The sequence below is a fragment of the Sorex fumeus genome, unplaced genomic scaffold, assembly GCF_029834395.1.
Source record: "Sorex fumeus unplaced genomic scaffold, SorFum_2.1 ptg000061l, whole genome shotgun sequence".
Taxonomy (NCBI): domain Eukaryota; kingdom Metazoa; phylum Chordata; class Mammalia; order Eulipotyphla; family Soricidae; genus Sorex; species Sorex fumeus.
Window position 1 is genome coordinate 36,025,602 of NW_026606118.1, and position 6,877 is coordinate 36,032,478.

General features: G+C 43.0%; 1 pseudogene; it reads right to left on the bottom strand.

The window, feature by feature from the left end:
- Positions 1-5,404: 5,404 nt before the first annotated feature.
- LOC130034554 (40S ribosomal protein S3a-like) lies at positions 5,405-6,246 on the bottom strand (annotated as a pseudogene).
- Between the last annotated feature and the right edge of the window lie 631 nt (positions 6,247-6,877).

Genomic DNA, 6,877 nt, shown 5'->3' on the forward strand with positions numbered 1-6,877 from the left:
AAAGAAAAAAAAAGACAAAATTGGGGTGGGGGGTTGTAGTGATAGTACATCTGGTGGGGCACTTGCCTTTCACCTGGCTAACCCAGATTTGGTCCCCAGCACCTCATATGCTTCCTCAAGTCTGCCAGGAGTGATCCCTGAGTGCAGAGCCAGAAGTAAGCCCCAAGCAGAACCACACATGGCTACCACCCCCTTCCCTAATTTTTTTACTTACTTTCATTGATTTGGGATATTATACAATTTCATAGGTTTACCTTTCTGCCTTTATTCCTCTGTATGTATGCAATTAGCACCACTTCCACTACCAAAGTACAGTGCAACACCAAAATAAAAAAATTCCTTCCAGCTACCCACCCCTTTTCCCTCTACAGGGAGACCATCATAATTTTCACTAAGTCCAGGAGTTAGTTTAGCCATTGTCTTTTTTTTCTTTATCAGTTTCTTTGCATTAGTTATGTACATTTCATATATGAGTGAAAACACCCTATACTTGTCTTTCACTTGCTTGCATATTTCACTCAGTAAAAATAATCACCTCAAGATTAATTCATTTTGCTCCAAAGGACACAATTTCATTATTTGATGGAAGAATAATATTTCATTACTGTACCATTGTACCACTGTCATCCCATTGTTCACCAGTTTACTCGAGTGGGCTCCAGTAACGTCTCCATTTGTCCCAGCCCTGAGATTTTAGCAGCCTCTCCTTACTCATCTTTCCCAACGATTGGAGACTCTTTCAGGGTCAGGGGAATGATACCTGTTATTGTTACTGTAATTGGCATATCAAATACGCCAGGGGTAGCTTGCCAGCTCTGCCCATGCAATATTTCATTAATTATATATAATATAAATCCTTTAACTACCTTTTGATGAGGATAAAAGTAAAAGATACACTAAAATAAAATGGGTCTCACAAAAGGGAGTGATACATTCGTGGACTAAAAGAACAAATGTTATTAAAATGACCATCTTACCTGAAGCAACCTATAGATTCAATACAACCCCTATCAATATACTGTGAAATTTTTCAAGCAAATAGAATGAACAATTCTAAAATTTGAATGGAAATATACACACACAATCAAAAAAAAAGACAATAGCTAAATGAATTCTGAGACAAAAGAAGAAAAATACAGTAATAACAATTCCTGGTTTCAAACTATATCATTTGTTTTCTTAAAGTAATAATCACATATTTGTTCATTTTTAGGGAAATGTTTTCCAAACACTTATGTAAATAACCTTAGTTTTTATTTTATTCTTTCGGAGAGCCCGGCAAGCGACCGAGAGTATTCGATATGCCAGACACAGTAACAACAAAGTCTCCAATGGAGACGTTACTGGGCCCGCTTGAGCAAATCGACGATCAACGGGAGGGCCTTTACCTTTACCTTTACCTTTCCAGTAGAAATCATTTTGCTATGTGTGTTCATGAAAACACACAGCTAGCTGGGTTTGCAGTTCCAATAGCCATGTATGCACACAGCTGGTGCTATGCTACAAAAGTGCAGCAAGTTCTCACTTACTGTCACACTAAGTTCTTACAAAGTCTACTAAAGCCAAACCATGTATCACCAAATCAGGTCCTTGAATAGCATTTCATTCAACATTGGTGCAGATTCTTTTTCTTCTCATCAAATTTATAACAAAAGAAGGTTGAAAAAAAATGACATCATTTGAGAACTTGTTACCCTTCATTTTGCATCAGCAGAACATAAAATAGTACTCAATTTCATAAACCTGGACAGTCGCTTTATCAAGGATAAATTTAAGTGGAGAAAAAGTTTTTATGTCTCAACAGGGGGCAGAGAAGAATACAATGACTCTTTGTGTACATAGAGTATCTGTCTTGATCCGTGTCAAAGAGCCAGTGATTCTATCCAACTATTATTTTTGCTTCACTGGGACAGTTCCAGCAGTGAACATGGCAGATGATATTTCATTATCATTAGGAAAGTAATTTTGATATAACAGACCCTCTCGATGCATCTTGGAAACCCTCAGGTGTCCACGGGTCACACTGAAAATATTAACACGTAAGTGTCTAGGGACCAGAATGTTAATGCAGGGGTAGGGTGCCTTCCCTGCACACAGTTCATCCAGGTTTGATTCCAGGCACCCCATATGGTCCCCCAAATCCACCAAGAGTGATTCCTGAGCACAAAGAGTAAGCCCTGATTATCATCAGGTGTGGCCCCCAAACAAATGAACAAGAATCTTCTAAAGTATTTTAGCACTGTAGCACTATCCTCCCGTTGTTCCTCGATTTGCTCGAGTGGGCCCAGTAACATCTCCATCCAATAGTCTAATCACTTAATCACTTAACTTCCCGTTAGTCGTCGATTTGCTCGAGCGGGCGCCAGTAACGTCTCCATTTGTCCCTGTCGCGTGCTAGTGTAGCCCAATGGCATCTGTTCGCTCTGGGAATATGAAGAGCCTCAAACCGATCGTTCATGATCTTGACAAAGAAGTCTGACCATCTGGTAGGTGGGCGGCCACGCGGTCTTTTGACATCCCGTGGAATCCAATCAGTAACAGCTCTAGTCCAACGGTCGTCTTTAAATCTCATTACGTGACCAGCCCATCTGATTTTCGACACCTTGGCAAATGAGACAGCGTCCCTGATCCTTGATCGTCGACGGATGTCAGAACTCCGGATTCGTTCTCTCATTTGAGTGAAACGTGATATTCCAAGCATAGCTCTTTCTATTCTTCTTTGGGAGACCTGAATGGCGTTCTCATCTTGTTTGCGTAGGGCCCAGGTCTCTGAGGCATATGTTAATGCAGGAAGAACAGTGGAATCAAAGAGATGTGCCCGGAGCCGGAGGTTCTTCGTCCTCTTAGCTATTTCTTCGACGTTCTTGAAGGCGTTCCAAGCCGCTCTCTTCCTCCTGCGCAGCTCGGGTGCCAGGTCATTTCTCATGTTGACCTCTCGACCTAGGTACACATAGCTGTTGCATTCGGAGATGGTCGCTCCATTGAGAGCGAATGGGGCGTCAGGAACAAGGCTGTTTCTCATAAACATTGTCTTCGTAAGATTCAGCTGTAGTCCTACCTTTCCACACTCACGGTCAAAGTCAGCCAGCATTTGTGCCGCTTGGCTGATGTTTGGTGTTATTAAAACAATGTCATCAGCAAAGCGGAGATGGTGTAGTTGCCGACCATCTATCTTCACTCCCATTCCTTCCCATTCCAGTCGTCGCATGATGTTCTCGAGGGTGGCACTGAAGAGTTTCGGTGAAATGGTATCACCCTGCCGCACCCCTCTCTTGACATCAACGATCACTTCTTTGTAGAATGGTGAGATCCTGGTAGTGAATCCGCAATAGAGCTCACGGAGGATCCTGATGTATTGGGCTTGAATGCCCTGATTGGCTAGGGCTTCAATGACCGCTTCCGTCTCAACAGAATCAAAGGCCTTCTTTAAATCAATGAACGTTAAGCAGAGCGGCATCTTGAACTCCCGAGAAACCTCAATGAGCTTGGTTATCGTGTGGATATGGTCGATGGTGCTGAATCCTTTGCGGAACCCGGCTTGCTCGCATGGTTGTCCTTCATCTAGTGTTCTGCCAATCCTATTCAGGATGACTCGAGTGAACAACTTGTAGATGACAGACAATAGGCAGATCGGGCGATAGTTGCCAATGTCATGGATGTCTCCCTTCTTGAACAGTAGTATGGTCCTGCTGGTTTTCCATTGGGACGGAACCTTGCATTCAGATAGGTAGCGAGTGAAGAGCCGAGCCAGTGTATTGATGAGTACTGACGGCAGGTTCTTCAGGTGTTCAGGTCTGACCTTGTCTGGGCCGGGTGCTGTTTGTTTCTTTACCGACGAAATGGCGTGTTGGATTTCGGAAGGGAGAACGTTGGGAACGACATACCCATCCTGTGGAATTTGGTATGTCGGCAAGTGGACATGGCTATCGAAGAGATTTGAGTAGAAGTCATGGATAATCTTCTCCATTGCCGTTCTGGAGGATGTGATGGATCCATCAGGACGTCGGAGGGCAGTCATCTTGGTCTTATAGTTGGCGAAGGACAGGCGGGCGTTACGAATACTTTTCCCGGCTTCTGCCGCATCTACCAGTACTTCTGCTCTTCTCTCTTTGAGGTCTTCCTTGATCGCATCTCTGCACTGCTTTGCAAGCTCGGACGTTAGCTTGCGGTTGCCTGAGGCATGCGCCAAACCACGCTGGCGAATTAGCTCAAGAGTTTTCAAAGATAGGCGACTTTTTGTGGCTATCTCTCTCTTGGCGTTCCTCGCACATTCATGGAGGTGCTGAACCAGTCGATCGTATTCCTCGTCAATGTTGTCAACAAGGGCATCTTCCCATGTTGCCGCAATAGTACCAAAGAGTTCCCAGTTGGTGGTCATTCTGGGAGTTCTCTTTTTGAACTTTGCAGCCCTTTCTCCCCGCTCTGTGAAGTAGAATTTTGCACGAAGGAGACGGTGGTCCGATCCCGTTCGAAATTTTGGGACAACAGCGACATCAGTCAGGCAAAACCGTCGATATTCGATATGCCAAAACCAGTAACTACAACTGGTCTCATTCACCTGACCCTGAAGGCTTCACCGACATGGCAGCACTGAGAAGGATGAGAAAGGAGAGGCCGACAAAATCTCAAGGCTGCCACAACGAAGGAAGACAAAAATGATCGTCTGTACTTTCAATGCACGTACGCTAGCATCAGATGCATCCATCGAGGACCTGATGGTACAAGCGCGAATGATCAAGTACGACATCATTGGTCTGACCGAGACAAGAAGGCACGAATCTCACCATGCCGTTTTCGACACCGGAGAAGAATTGTTCCTCGGAACATGCGATAAAAGAGGTGTTGGAGGCGTCGGTGTCCTTGTCAACACAAACTTGGCCAAGAGCATTGATTCATTCGAATGCCTAACAACCCGAATCGGACGTTTACATTTGAATAGATGTGGCTCACTGCCTGCAGTTTCTATCTTCGTTGTCTACACACCAACATCTCATTATGATGAAAGAGAAATCGAGAAGTTCTACATGGAGCTAGAGAAGTTCTATAAAGAAGACCACACCTTCTACAAGATCATTGTGGGTGATTTTAATGCCAAGATAGGACCGAGAAGATCAGCTGAAGAACTTCACATCGGGACCCATGGCCTAGAATGGAACGAACAGGGTGAGAGACTGTCTGAGTTCATCATGTCGACCAAGACCATTCATGGTAACTCACAGTTCCAGAAGGCAGAATCTAAACGATGGACATGGGAGTCTCCCGGTGGACGATTCCACAACGAAATAGAGGCCATCCTAAGCTCAGAGAAAAATATTGTATAGCTGGGTCATAAGTGTGCAAAAGATATTTCACTATACTTGTTTATTTTTAATAAAAATATTTTAATTTTATTTTTCAGTTTTTTTTTCAGAAATAAAACTTTTATCTGTTACCAATGACCATCTGAATTTTAAACAGATTCTTGGACTGGTGGTTCATACCCATCAGCCCGTTCAACTTTAGCGCCTGTCTCATCTCCAGTAGCTTTTCCAGAACTGCTACCTTCACCATGAAGCTCCATGAGTTTTCCCAATTCAAACTTAGGTTTCTTCAGCATTTTTACTTTTCTAACAAAGACATCATGGAGTGGGTAAATAGACTGGCAAGCCTTTTCTATGTCTTTTCCAATGCTGTCTGGAATCAATTTATTGACCACCTCTTTTAAGTCATTTATCTGCACCTCTTGAGTCATGATCTCCATCGTCTTCTTCCGAATCTGGCGAACCTGCTGATGCTGAGCATAAGAGGTCTTCCGAATTTGGTTATTGCGCTTCTTAGTGAAACCAACACAGAATAGACGAAGAAAATAACCATCGGTAGTCTTGACATCAACATGAGTCTCAATCATGGTCTGCCATTTTTTGACCATGGAGCACATTTTGTCATGGGTGAGGTCCACGCCATGGATGTTTGTCAGGCAGTTTTGCCCTGAACATCCTCTGTAATCAGCTTGAATTTCCTAAAAGCAATTTCATCGTTCTGCAGATCAGCAAGACTCACTTCAAATACATGACCCTTGGGGCCATCGGATGCAATTTTGGTTCCCTGGGTTCTGCTGACAAGCGTTTGCCCAATATTTCTTATATTAAACATTGTGGGTGCTTTCACGTTATACCATTCTTTCTTAGAAAATGGATCAACAACTTTCTTCTTGGCTCCCTTTTTGCCGCCGCCTTTAGTGAGATGCTCGTTTTTGCCCACCGCCATGGTGCCGCTCGGAGAGCCAAAAGGGCTATTTTTTTTTTTAGTTTTTAATTTAAAAAATTAGAGCCAAATGAATAAATTAATTATTACAAGATGAATTTTGAGATGAATTTTGAGATGATTTGAGCTCTGGACCAAGGAAAGTATATGACACTTATATTCACACAAGGCTTTTACTAGAATTCTAAGTTTATACACATACAGCTAAATAACATAGTTCAAGCATGGAGAGTAAGCAGGGAACCTGCAACAGCAAATCAACCTCCTAACTGGAAAACTATAAAACACAGGCAAGAAAATCAGAAAACTTTATTTAACTGCACTCCATTAAGGACGACCAATCTCTGTCCAATAGACCTATTCCTCTTCTAAGCAATCAATCTGCCTGACAAAGGCAAGTGCTGGCCACATGGAGGAAGTTATCCTTTTCTATGATCTGGCCATCGTGCATATGGATTATCTAAATTAACAGATACCACCTTGCCTTTTGATCATCTAAATTAACATCCATAAACTCAGCAGCCCCCGCAAGAGACAATACCAATGAGTAAGCAGGCCAAGAAGAAGAAATCCTTTGTCGTCTCAGTTTATATTGCCTATCTTCACTTCTGGAAGAAGTGGAGCAGAGGAAATA